The sequence below is a fragment of the Chiloscyllium punctatum genome, chromosome 44 (assembly GCF_047496795.1).
Source record: "Chiloscyllium punctatum isolate Juve2018m chromosome 44, sChiPun1.3, whole genome shotgun sequence".
NCBI classification, from domain to species: Eukaryota; Metazoa; Chordata; class Chondrichthyes; order Orectolobiformes; family Hemiscylliidae; genus Chiloscyllium; species Chiloscyllium punctatum.
Window position 1 is genome coordinate 62211797 of NC_092782.1, and position 13625 is coordinate 62225421.

The window sequence follows — 13625 nt, forward strand, 5'->3', positions numbered from 1 at the left end:
AATACTCCCCTTAATCTTTCCTAGGCAAACATTCCGGAGACTTAATGGATAGTTTAGCTCCTTTATTTGGTGCCATAGGCAAACTTTTATCAAGCTAGCTAAATTGCAATTGCTTCATGGGCAGGGGGAAGTGGATCTGCCGGATATTAAAAGATATCAATTAAGTTCCCTTCTATCCTTTATTAGTGACTAGGCTTGTGAGGACCCGGCATCAATATGGCTACATATTAAGGCCTCCCAGACAAAATGTCCCCTCATTAGCCTGTTGTTCTTGGATAAAATGAAGATAAGAGCAGACTTTTTTTTTGGATAGAGTCAAAGTCTAATATTTTGTTTGTTTATTTGATATGTAACTGTACAGAACTGAACTGCATTTGTGACAATGTATGTATACAAATATTTTATATGAATAATGTATATTTTGGAATTAAAAAACAACTGGACCTTGACAAACTTGACAAAAATGAGGACTGCAGATGCTGGAGATTAGAGTCAATATTAGAGTGGTGCTGGAGAAGCACAGCAGGTCAGGCAGCATCCGAGGAGCAGGAAAACTGATGTTTCGGGCAGAAGCCCTTCATCAGGAATGCTTCATCTTGACAAACTTGGATCAGGACACTACCAGGATCAGGACACACCAGGATCAGGACACACCTGGATCAGGACAAACCTGGATCAAGACCCACACAGAGGAGGACACACCTGGATGAGAATATACCTGGAGGAAGACACATCAGGATGAGGACAAACCTGGAGGAGGACACACCTGAGCAGCAGTGACCTGGAGACGTTGCCTTTAAGCACCGCCCCTTTAAGGGTTGCTGACGTTGCGCAGTTTGTGTTTGGCCGATAGTTCGTGGACAGCGGCGGCGGCGGTTGGAGCGGGAGCGGGGCCCGGTTAGTCAGTGAGTGAGGGAGTGACTGAGGGACTGAGGGAAGGAGGGAGCGGGGATCCTCCGGCTCCGTTTGGGGGGGGCGCAGGGGCAGGAGCCGCGGGGGCTGGGCCTCGGTCACGGTCAGAGCTGGTCAATCGGTGTTGAACAAGCCGCCATTACCGGGTGGGGGTGAGGGAAGGGGAGAGGGAGGGGGCAGGGGAGGGAGCGTGTGGGGGGAGGGAGCGTGTGGGGGGAGGGGGCAGGGGAGGGAGCGTGTGGGGGGAGGGGGCGGGGGAGGGAGGGAGCGTGTGGGGGGAGGGGGCGGGGGAGGGAGGGAGCGTGTGGGGGGAGGGGGCGGGGGAGGGAGGGAGCGTGTGGGGGGAGGGGGCGGGGGAGGGAGGGAGCGTGTGGGGGGAGGGGGCGGGGGAGGGAGGGAGCGTGTGGGGGGAGGGGGCGGGGGAGGGAGGGAGCGTGTGGGGGGAGGGGGCGGGGGAGGGAGGGAGCGGGGGGAGGGGGCGGGGGAGGGAGGGAGCGTGTGGGGGGAGGGGGCGGGGGAGGGGAGGGGGTGTGTGGGGGGAGGGGGCAGGGGAGGGGAGGGGGCAGGGGAGGGGGTGTGTGGGGGGAGGGGGAGGGGGCAGGGGAGGGGGTGTGTGGGGGGAGGGGCCAGGGGAGGGGGCAGGGAGGGGGAGGTGGCGTGTGGGGGGGGTGGGGAAGGGGGCGGGCGCGTGTGGGGGCGGGAGCGTGTGGGAGGCGGGGAGTGCGTGTGGGGGGAGGGGAGGGGAGGTCGCGGTGGCGTGTGGGAAGGAGCAGGGATGGGGTGGGGGAGGGGAGCAGGTGGGGAGGGGTGGGCGTGTGTGGCGGGGGAGGGGGTGGGCGGGTGGGGGCGAGGGCGCGTGGGAGGTGCGGGGTCGTGTGGCAGGGGAGGGAGTGTGGGGGATAGGAGGGGTGAGGGGGAGGGAGGGAGGGGGCGACGATGGAGTTGGAGAGAGGGTGTGGAGGAATGGGAGGTGTGGTGTCGAGGGATGGGTGGGGGGCTGGAGTGTGAGGGTTGGCAGGTGGAGAGGGATAGGAGGGGATTGGAGGCAGAGGGTCGGTGCAAGGATTGTATGCAAAGTTTTTAAAAAAATATGACTGTGTTTTCATGTTTCTGTAAAGCAGTTGTTACACAAGTGGTACTTTCCACTAACCGGATGCTGCCATCAATCTAAAAATACTTTGCCTACCGCAGAATTGAGCAAGGTCAGATGCATTGCCAGGCATATTGATAGGTTCCAACCATTAGCTAACCAAATCAGTCTCTATGTTCTGTATGTAATGGACAGGAGTACAGTGTGTACTCAAGCAGGTCCTATTTGCAAAATCCACAAAACATTTTTACTGTTAAATGTAATTCTGTGATTGGCCTATACTTGATAAACAATCCTGAGTGTGCTAATAGCTAACTGAACAATCAGTTTAAGACATTAATAGACATCATAATGCCTCATTTACACTTGTTAGAAACAGTATACATTCATAGCTAGAGGCCTGTTCTCTTTGAACAAAATTAATATCTGAAAGTCTTGAGCCTTTTTGAATTGTTGAAAAGCTCTGAGAACCCATAGTTTCCTGATGTTTTCTTCATGTCTCAGTCAGTCAATCAAATTCTGTAACAATTCCGTAGCCTTATCTTCTGCTGTATAATTTGTGATAGTTTGTTTGAAGTTGGTATTCTTGCATTTGTCCTGATGAGTGCAAGACAAAATGCTTCAGCAACTTGTCTCTTCAACAATGTTTGTTCTGTACACAGGAGTATACATGCACAACAAAAGCAAATGTTATTTGAAAATGTTACCACAGTTTGTCTATATGTTGACTTGATGTATCAACTTGTTCAACTCTTGGGTCTGTTTGGGCTGTTTGTTGCCCTCTGAAGAATTTTTGGACTATGGGAATATTAGGTACATATTGAAATTTAGCTGTTAGGAAATAATTAAGGAGCAAAACAGCACTTTGTTTACAATGAGAAATAATAATAGATTGAAGTGATTATTATTTTATTGTTTGCACAAAAGGTGTGCATTTATTTTCTCCTGAACCCCCACCCCAACTCAAAAAAAAAATCACCTTGTCTGCTCAGCTCCTTTTGGCTTAAATGTGCTGCCTTGTGCTGGGAGTTGTCAGATACCAACAATCCATTACAATGTTTCTACTTCAGTCTTCCACTCATCCTGAAGCTGGATGGAAGCAGAGCATGTCATAGCAACTCTGGAAGTCCTGCAAGGAAAGTGACTGAATATAGGAGATATGGTTAGTAAGTTTGCAGATGACAGCAAAATTGGTACTGTAGTCAACAGGGAAGATAATTTCATCGGAATACAATGGGACCTCGATCTTATGGGCCAAGGAATGGCAGATGCATTTTAATTTAGATAAATGTGCATTTTGGAAAGGCAAATCAGGGCAGGACTTAATGATGAGATCCTGGGGAGTGTTGCTGAACAGAAACCTTGGGGTGCAGGTTCATAGTTCCTTGAAAGTTTAGTTACAGGTAGACAGGGTAGAAGAAGGCGTTTGGTACATTTATCTTTATTGATCACTGCATTGAGTATAGGAGTTGGGGGGGTCATGTTGCGTCTGGACAGGAGGTTGGTTAGGCTGCTTTTCGAATACTGTGTTCAATTCTGGATGTTGAGAAACTTAGAAGGGTTCAGAAAATATTTATAAGGATATTGCTGGGGTTGGAGGGTTTGAGCTATAGGGAGAATAGGCTGGGGTGATGTTTATAGAGTTTTATAAACTCATGAGGGGCATGGATTGGTTGAATGGTCAGGTCTTTTCCCCAGGGAACGCGGGAGTCCAAAACTAGAGGGCGTAGTGTGAAGGTGCTGGTGTTGGACTGGGTTGGGAAAGATCAAAAATACACATGACACCAGGTTCTAGTCCAATGGGTTTATTTGAAAGCACTAGCTTTCAGAGCGCTGCACCTTTCAGTTGAGCAGTTGTCCGAATGCTAGTGTTTTCAAATAAACCTGATGGACTAAACCTGATGTTTTGTGATTTTTTTAAATTTTTGACCTAGACGGCATAGATTTAAGGTGAGAGAGGAAAGATCTAAGGGACAACTTTTTCATGCTGAGGGTGGTGTGTGTATGGAATGAGCTGCCAGAGGAAGAGGTGGAGGCTGGTACAATTATAACATTTAAAAGGCATCAGGGTGGATATATGAAATAGGGTTTAGAGGAATATGCGCCAAATGGGACTAGACCAATATCTAGTTGACATGGATGAGTTGGACCGAAGGGTCTGTTTCCATGCTGTATGTCTGTTGACTGCTCCCCATCCCCTCAGAATGAGGCATGAGAGGCCTTTTACGATTGTAGGTGCAGCTAATGGTGGATAATTTTTACTGTCAGCTACAATTTCAAGGGAGAATTTGTAAAAATGCTTTAAGCATGAGGGAATGTCATACGGTTGGTGCGCCTTCGAAAATATAGTTCATCCAGTAAGTGCCAGAGTCTGAACGACCAAAACCTGTGATATCATTTTGAGGTTTGTGACAGCCCCTCGATGAGAGAGCGAGGGCTTTTAGAGTGGGCTCTTGTTTCTTGGTTGGAGACCCACAGCAATCATTGCTGTGGATTGTGCTCCTGACCCCAGTTTTGGGAAGACTGGCTTTCGAAAGACAGGAGATTGATTTTTGCTGATTAATTATTTTGGCATTGAATGTTTTGTTAGCACACGCTGTCCAATATTTCTCTTGCCTCTGTCCATTTATGTATATAAAATGGCAAAGAGTAATTAAAAGATTTAACATCCCACTACCATTTATTTTCAGAGACATGTTTTCGTTTCTCTTGTTTCCCCAGGTTCTCCCTCTTCTTTCCCTCTTCTTTCCCTTGTTGCTGTTCCTCTCAGTTATGGTGTGAACTGTAATGTGTAACTTGTGGAGTACTAGAGCACTGCCTTACACATGAAATATTAGATTTAAAAGTGTATATTTACCTGTGACCAGAGTCATAAAAGTTTTCAGATGTCATTGTGGCTTTGGAAAGTAACTGTTTGCAAGTATTATGCCACGGTCTCGCAAGTTACGTTAATCACACTTGTGTTGCCTGAGTTGAATACTGATTTGTTTTAAACCAGTATTGTTGGTTGAGATCTAGAAATGTCAGTTTTCAATACTGTAGTTAATATAGTATTTAGGATTTCTAAACACTTTTCAAACTGAAAAGATACATGAAATCTGTTCATGCATCTATTAATTTAAATGCATTAAATTTCTTTTTCAAGATCACTTAGTTCCATGAAAATATTAAATGTTTCTTATATTGAAACACTGACAGTATATCAAAAGGTGCCTCATTGGCTGTGAGGAATCATGACCTGTCTTGTGGTTGCAAAAAGTGCTATATAAATGCAAGTAATTTTTTTTGGATAATTTTGCACAGTTGTGTTGGAAAAATGTTGAATTGTTAGAGAAGTCACTTTTTTTTTATTTAATTGAAACTTGCAAATTATTTTTTGTTTGATCTGGGCATTTAAATAATGTGAGAAAATTAGTGCCCAGTGATAAAACAAAGTTGTAGCTAATGCTGCTGTATGTTGATGTTTGTGCAATCATAGCCCTGCTAGTTTTATTGCAGCGTCAGAGCGTAAATCTGGACATTGCATTGTGCAGGGTGTAAAGTTGGTTTGGATCTTGTCTGTTTTGTAAATACAGATTATGCACAAATTGTGTTTTTAACCACAGGACTATCTGTGAGCTACCTCTGCAGGAATTGGTTCTCCACTAGGTGTGTGAGTGTCTTTCCTACCAGGATGTTTTCCTGATCCATAGAGGTTGCCATTACCATTTCCCACTGAAAGGCCAAGGTTGCTGCCAGTGAGGCAGGTAGCCAGAAATTGAGGTTTTTGCCAATTTACATTGGTAAAACCAACAAATCCATTTCCATTTATTTTCAGATTCCTAAGTTTAAGGTGCCGTTCACAAGCCAAAATTTAGACAATCGACAATAGGTGCAGGAGTAGGCCATTCTGCCCTTCGAGCCTACACCACCATTAAATATAATCATGGCTGATCATCCTTATTCAGTATCCTGTTCCTGCCTTATCTCTGTAACCCTTGATTCCACAATCCTTGAGAGCTCTATCCAACTCTTTCTTAAATGAATCCAGAGACTGGGCCTCCACTGCCCTCTGGGGCAGAGCATTCCACATAGCCACCACTCTCTGGGTGAAGAAGTTTCTCCTCATCTCTGTCCTAAATGGTCTACCCCGTATTTTTAAGCTGTGTCCTCTGTCGGCACTCGCCCATCAGCGGAAACATGTTTCCTGCCTCCAGAGTGTCCAATCCTTTAATAATCTTATGTCTCAATCAGATCCCCTCTCAGTCTTCTAAACTCAAGGGCATGCAAGCCCAGTCGTTCCAGTCATTCAGTGTAAGGTAATCCCGCCATTCCAGGAATTGACCTTGTGAACCTACGCTGCACTCCCTCAATAGTCAGAATGTCTTTCCTCAAATTTGGAGACCAGAACTGCACACAATATTCCAGGTGTGGTCTCACCAGGGCCCTGTACAGCTGCAGAAGAACCTCTTTGCTTCTATACTCAATCCCTCTTATTATGAAGGCCAGCATGCTATTAGCCTTCTTCACTACCTGCTGTACCTGCATGCTTACCTTCATTGACTGGTATACAAGAACACCCAGATCTCTCTGTACTGCCCCTTTACCTAAATTGATACCATTGAGGTAGTAATCTGCCTTCCTGTTCTTGCCACCAAAGTGGATAACCATACATTTATCCAGATTAAACTGCATCTGCCATGCATCTGACCACTCACCTAACTTGTCCAGGTCACCCTGTAATCTCCTAACATCCTCCTCACATTTCACCCTGCCACCTAGCTTAGTATAATCAGCAAATTTACTAATGTTATTGCTAATACCATCTTCTCTATCATTGACATATATTGTAAAAATCTGCGGTCCCAGTACAGATCCCTGTGGTACCCCACTGGTCACTGGAATGGCCTGCCATTCCAAAATGGAGCTGGTTATCACTACTCTTTGTTTCCTATCAGCCAACCAACTTTCAATCCAAGTTAGTACTTTGTCCCCAATACCATGTGCCCTAACTTTGCTCACTAACCTCCTATGTGGGACTTTATCAAAAGCTATCTGAAAGTCCAGGTAGACTACATCTACTGGATCTCCCTCGTCCATCCTCGAGAGTTACATCCTCTGATAATGGAGTTACTCCATTATCTGCAATTTATGTTTGGAGTCTTAGCAGAATTAGTTGCATTTGTTTTCTTGCATGTGATGTTGAAATTTAAACTTTGTATTTTTAGATATTCAGCAGTAGTCAAACCTTGAACTGCAGAGATAAGTCTTGTTACTCTCTTCCATCTCCTGGTAACCAATGTGTAATTTATGGGCTCAAAGTTCAATAGTTACTGATTGTGGGCATCATCAGATGTACTTTAATTATGAGGTGGAAGATTTTGCAGGAGCTTTTTTTTAAACCAAAAGACAGCAGCACTTGAGGGTCCCAGTCATCCCATACATTCTCAATCTTTCAGGATGCTAAGTGGACAATCCTGTTTTTGGGGGTATGATTACACTACTGGTTTAGTGCAAAGGTTAGGTGTTACAGATGAAGTGTTGAGGTCTGAACTGACTCTGTAGTGAGCTCTCTCTCAAATGCTGCCTCACTGACTTGAGAGTTTGACTGTAAACATGGCCCTAAGTGATTGCAATCTTACAAAGTTAGATTGAGGAGAGTTGCAAGAATGGGAAAGTTTGTGTTCTTTGTCATATTTGTTCAGACTTGTGAAATTTTGTGGGACTGGAGTGTGGGCGGAAGTGGTAAATTTGAAAAGTAATGCCAAACAAGTTGGCAAAAGCTTTTGAAGAATTAAGGAACAAAAAAGTTTCTTAAAAGAAATCTGTCCAACTTCAAATTTAGACATTCACTTTGCAAAGTTAACTTTGCAATCTTGTCACATTTCTTATTTAGTTTTTTTGAATGAATGATGTAATCTGCACAATCTTTGAAGCAGCATTGTTGCTCTAATTAGTAGGGAAGTGTCCAGAACTTCCAATGAGCAATGTGCTGCCTATGTAACCAATTGTTTTGGCTGTTTGATTTGCTGTTGTGGCCAGTTGCATAGCTGCTTGACCCAAAGGTATACCACCCTGAGATTGGCATCGAGTGCTTTTATGCTGTGTAATACCTGAAAAGAAACAAAACATCAAAAGGAAGACTTGCATTTCTATTGTAGAATGCTCCAAAATGCTTTACTACCAGATGAATACTTTGAAAGTTCACTTGCTGTTGTATAAGTCTGTGTGGCAGCCATTTTGTTTTCAGCAAACATCCACGAACAGTATGGTGGTAATGACCAGATAGAGTCATAGAGATGTACAGCATGGAAACAGACTCTTCAGTCCAACCCGTCCATGCCAACCACATATTCCAACCCAATCTAGTCCCACCTGCCAGCGTCTGGCCCATATCCCTCCAAACCCTTCCTATTCATATACCCATCCAAATGCCTCTTAAATGTTGCAATTGTACCAGCCTCCACCACATCAACGGGTTGGACCGAAGGGTCTGTTTCCATGCTGTACATCTCTATGACTCTATGACATCCTCTGGCAGCTCATTCCATACACGTACCACCCTCTGCTTGAAAAAGATGCCCCTTTGGTCTCTTTTATATCTTTCCCCTCTCTCGCCCTAAACCTATGCCCTCTAGTTCTGGACTCCCCGACCCTAGGGAAAAGACTTTGTAAACCTCTATAAGGTCACCCCTCAGCCTCTGATGCTCCAGGGAAAACAGACCCAGCCTGTTCAGCCTTTCCCTGTAGCTCAGGTCCTCCAACCCTGGTAACATCCTTGTAAATCTTTTCTGAACCCTTTCAAGTTTCACAACATCTTTCCAATAGGAAGGAGACCAGAATTGCACGCAATATTCCAACAGTGGCCTAACCAATGTCCTGTACAGCCGCAACATGACCTCCCAACTCCTGTACTCAATACTCTGACCAATAAAGGAACGCATACCAAACGCCGCCTTCACTATCCTATCTACCTGCGACTCCACTTTCAAGGAGCTATGAACCTGCACTCCAAGGTCTCTTTGTTCAGTAATATTCCCTAGGACCTTACCATTAAGTGTATAAATCCTGCTAAGATTTGCTTTCCCAAAATGCAACACCTCGCATTTATCTGAATTAAACTCCATCTGCCACTTCTCAGCCCATTGGCCCATCTGGTCCAGATCCTGTTGTAATCTGAGGTACCCCTCTTCACTATCCACTACACCTTCAATTTTGGTGTCATCTGCAGACTTACTAATTGTACTTCTTATGCTCGCATCCAAATCATTTATGTAAATGACAAAAAGTAGAGGGCCCAGCACCAATCCTTGTGGCACTTCACTGGTCACAGGCGTCCAGTCTGAAAAACAACCCTCCACCACCACCCTCTGTCTTCTACCTTTGAGCCAGTTCTGTATCCAAATGGCTAGTTCTCCCTGTATTCCATGAAATCTAACCTTGCTAATCAGTCTCCCATGGGGAACCTTGTCGAACGCCTTACTGAAGTCCATATAGATCACATCTACTGCTCTGCCCTCATCAATCTTCTTTGTTACTTCTTCAAAAAACTCCATCAAGTTTGTGAGACATAATTTCCCACGCACAAAGCCATGCTGACTATCCCGAATCAGTCCTTGCCTTTCCAAATACATGTACTTCCTGTCCCTCAGGATTCCCTCCAACAATTTGCCCACCACCGAGGTCAGGCTCACGGTCTATAGTTCCCTGGCTTGTCTTTACCGCCCTTAAACAGTGGCACCACGTTTGCCAACCTCCAGTCTTCCGGCACCTCACCTGTAACTATCGATGATACAAATATCTCAGCAAGAGGCCCAGCAATCACTTCCCTAGCTTCCCACAGAGCTCTAGGGTACACTTGATCAGGTCCTGGGGATTTATTCACCTTTAACTGTTTCAAGACATCCAGCACTTCCTCCTCTGTAATTTGGACATTAATTTGGACATTTTGCAAGATGTCACCGTCTATTTCCCTACAGTCTATAATCTTCTATATCCTTTTCCACAGTAAATACTGATGCAAAATATTAATTTAGTCTCTTCCCCCATTTTCTGTGGCTCGACACAAAGGCTGCCTTGCTGATCTTTGAGGGGCCCTATTCTCTCCCTTGTTACCCTTTTGTCCTTAATATATTTGTAAAACCCTTTTGGATTCTCCTTAATTCTATTTGCCAAAGCTATCTCATGTCCCTGTTTTGCCCTCCTGATTTCCCTCTTAAGTATATTCCTACTTTCTTTATACTCTTCTAAGGATTCACTCGATCTATCCTGTCTGTAACTTACATATGCTTCCTTCTTTTTCTTAACCAAACCCTCAATTTCCCTAGTCATCCAGCATTCTCTATAGTTACCAGCCTTCCCTTTCACCCTGACAGGAATATACTTTCTCTGGATTCTTATCTCATTTCTGAAGGCTTCCCATTTTCCAGCATCTGTTTACCTGCCTTCAATCAGCTTTGGAAAGTTCTTGCCTAATACCGTCAAAATTGGCCTTTCTCCAATTTAGAACTTCCACTTTTAGATCTGATCTATCCTTTTTCATCACTATTTTAAAACGAATAGAATTATGGTTGCTGGCCCCAAAGTGCTCCCCCACTGACACCTCAGTCACCTGCCCTGCGTTATTTCCCAAGAGTAGGTCAAGTTTTGCACCTTCTCTAGTAGTTACATCCACATACTGAATCAGAAAATTGTCTTGTACACACTTTAGAAATTCCTCTCCACCTAAACCTTTAACACTATGGCAGTCCCAGTCTATGTTTGGAAAGCTAAAATCCCCTGCTGAAAATGTGTTGCTGGAAAAGCGCAGCAGGTCAGGCAGCATCCAAGGAACAGGAGAATCGACGTTTCGGGCATAAGCCCTTCTTCAGGAATGCTAAAATCCCCTACCATAACCATCCTATTATTCTTACAGAAAGCTGAGATCTCCTTACAAGTTTGTTTCTCAATTTCTCTCTGACTATTGTGGGGTCTATAATACAATCCCAATAAGGTAATCATCCCTTTCTTATTTCTCAGTTCCACCCAAATAACTTTCTTGGATGTATTTCCGGGAATATCCTCCCTTAGCACAGCTGTAATACTATCCCTTATCAAAAATACCACTCCCCCTCCTCTTTTGCCTCCTTTTCTATCCTTCCTGTAGCATTTGTATCCTGGAACATTAAGCTGCCAGTCCTGCCCATCCCTGAGCCATGTTTCCGTAATTGCTATGATACTCCAGTCCCATGTTCTGTTTCTGTGGCGTTGGATGGCGGGTAAATGTCTCATCTGAAGGTGGCGCATCCAAATGTACTACACTGAAATGTCCTATTAGAGTTTGTGCTCTGTTTTTAGAGTGAAGCTTGAACAAAAATGCTACCAACTGAGCCCCAGTAGACGACAGAGCAATGAATGAGCTGACTGATGGAGGTGAAGTGTAGAGGTAAAAACAATGACTGCAAATGCTGGAAACCAGATTCTGGATTAGTGGTGCTGGAAGAGCACAGCAGTTCAGGCAGCATCCAAGGAGTTTTGAAATCAACGTTTCGGGCAAAAGCCAGGTGAAGTGTAAGCCAGTGACTCTGATATCAAGTATACTTGATATCGTTTCCATTGTTTATTTATTGGGATATGTAACCATCCAGGTTTGAAGAACTCAACCATTCAGTTCTCTGGAAGAGTAGTTTTGTAATTTGCCCTGTATTTGCTATATCTAAATCTTCTAACTTGATTTAACAGGTTGTGTAAATGGGTTACCAGATTTCAGTCAACAGGAAAAGGAAACCACAGGCCTCCCAGGCATAGATCCTGACCATAAAATGTTGATTACATTGCTTCTAGCATCACTGTGTGGCATATCTTCAGATACCAAAGGAAGCATGTTAGAAAGGAAAAACATCTTTAAACCCAGATAGCAGAATAATCTCGCTTCCTCTTTAATCTATTTTGTCTTGTTTACTGTTTGTATGTTTATTTTGTAAAGTGTTAAGAAAATTGGCAACGTACTATTAGCAGCAACAATTCATTATCGTTGAAGTGTACAACTATGTCACTTTCAGTTTGTTTGCAGTTTATTTTACTTTTTGTGCTGCATGCAAAGTAATTTTTAAGGTCTTGAAGTAATACTGTTGATTTTGACTTATTTTTAAACTTGCAAATATTTTCCTTTCCTTTGTCATTGGAAGAAGTTTTCCTAGGGTCTGGAATTCTTCTAGCAAATCCATAGGACATAAAGGTTCCAGTGAGCATTTAGTGTGGAGATTAAAAAGAATGTAGGCTTTGTAGATCTTGGAAAATCAGCAAGTGTGGTGACCAAAAGGCCATTGTTAATCAGGTTTATGGGAGAAAGCCCAATTAATTATAGGGTAGTAGGCATGAAGGGTGTTCTGCATGTACGAGAGGTGATTGTGTGTTACAAATGTCACAGTTAGATTGCTGTGACAATGTGTGCTTTTCATACATTTTGAAGCCTGCAACTATGGATGGTGAAGGTGCAGGCATCAAACAGCTTTCAACCCTGTTAGTTTTGTTAGTATAAGCTTACACATGATGATTTCCTTTAACTCCTCATTCTCCCAAGACCCTTGGATCGCTACTACTGGGAGATTTCAGGTATCTTCTTCAATAAAAACAAAGTAGTCAATTACCTTCTCTGCTATTTCGTTGCTTCCCCATTATTATAAATTCTCCTGATTCAGCCTTTCGTGGACCCAGACTTGTGCCAAATCTTCCTTTTTCTGTATCTATTGAAGTTTTTATAGTGCATTTTTGTTTTTTGAGAGGTCACATTCATACTCTATTCTCGCTTTAATAGTTTCTTAGTCTTGCTTTTGTGTTTAATAAAACTCAATTATTGGTACTTCTGGCAAACTTATAGTCTATTTGGTAGAACCATGTGCAAATCTGACCTTACATTGTAACGTTGGTGCAAGAGAATGTGATCGATCTTGACAGTTATTGTGGTTATGTCATTGATCCTTGACCTCTGCGGTCAAATAAATGAGAAGAATAAATGTATGAGGTTGTGTTAATCAGATATATGCATGATCCTTCAACTTTTGGGTGTTACCGTTACATATTGGAATGTTGTTTTTAAGCAGCATTTACGTTGTATGTTCCAGGTATTACTGAAAGTTTCTGCACTTTTAAATAGAGCAGATGTGGGCCGTTGGGCCCATCACGTTGGTCTGTCATTCAATAAGATCATGGGCTAATCTGATAATCCTTAACCCCATTGTCCTGTTTGATTTCCTTACTGATTTTAAAGAAAATGATCTTTTTTTAAAGCAAAGTTTACCAAAGGATATGGAGGATCGAGACTTGTGTGGAGTATGCTAATATGCTAGGGCATTTTGAGATCAAGAAAGAAGTGGTATTGAATTTCTTGAAGAGCATTGAGGTGGATAAGTCCCCAGGCTTGATGGTATCTATCCCAGGTTATTGAGAGAGGCAAGACAGGAAATTGCTCGGGCCTTGACCAAAGATCTTTGTATCCTGGCTAGCCACTGGGTAGGTCCTGGAGGTCTGGCGAGTAGCTAGTGTTCTTCTGTTCAAGAAGGGAAACAGGGATAATCTAGTAAACTACAAACCAGTCAGTCTCACATCAGTGGTTGGGAAGCTATTGGAGAGAATTCTTAGGGGTAGGATTTACAGATATTTAGGA

The 13625-nt window shown here is 43.6% G+C and overlaps 1 protein-coding gene across 8 annotated transcripts in view; it reads left to right on the plus strand.

Moving 5' to 3' along the window:
• Positions 1 to 817: 817 nt before the first annotated feature.
• The window catches only part of LOC140467035 (transmembrane protein 243-like), a 109021-nt gene continuing 96213 nt past the window's right edge, over positions 818 to 13625 (plus strand). For 5 of the 8 annotated variants that reach the window (XR_011955331.1, XR_011955332.1, XM_072563083.1 and 2 more), the window contains exon 1: positions 818 to 897. The gene's annotated coding sequence lies outside the window, so the exon portion shown is untranslated. Of the gene's footprint in view, positions 910 to 11355; positions 11524 to 13625 lie in introns of those variants that run through there. The other 3 variants (XM_072563077.1, XM_072563078.1, XM_072563081.1) reach the window with 3 other exon arrangements.